Genomic DNA, 274 nt, shown 5'->3' with positions numbered 1-274 from the left:
AGGAGAAAGGTACAGGGCGTGGGGGAACGAAGATAGGTAGGGATAAGGGGAAGAGTTGTAAGGAAGGGAGGTGGGGAGGCAGGAGAGAGTGAGAGGGTGGCGGGGTGTTAGGAAAAGGGGTGTGGAGTAAGGGTAAAGTGTGTATGGGAAATTAGGGTAAAAGAGGGGGAGAAGGGGTAGGTGAAATGGGGGTAGAGGGGGTGGAGAGGAGGGAGATGAATAGAGAAAAAGGGAGATCCAATAAATTAGAGACGGGACTTTGTGAAGAAAAACA

At 50.7% G+C, this 274-nt stretch overlaps 1 protein-coding gene across 1 annotated transcript in view; it reads right to left on the bottom strand.

The window, feature by feature from the left end:
- Nucleotides 1–274, bottom strand: part of LOC119589024 (alpha-1D adrenergic receptor-like) — a 4,080-nt gene that overhangs the window by 1,923 nt on the left and 1,883 nt on the right. The gene's annotated exons all lie outside the window — the stretch shown is intronic.

The sequence above is a fragment of the Penaeus monodon genome, chromosome 24, assembly GCF_015228065.2.
Source record: "Penaeus monodon isolate SGIC_2016 chromosome 24, NSTDA_Pmon_1, whole genome shotgun sequence".
In the NCBI taxonomy this organism is placed as follows: domain Eukaryota; kingdom Metazoa; phylum Arthropoda; class Malacostraca; order Decapoda; family Penaeidae; genus Penaeus; species Penaeus monodon.
The sequence above is the reverse complement of the archived record's forward strand: the minus strand, read 5'-3'. Positions and strand labels throughout refer to the sequence as shown.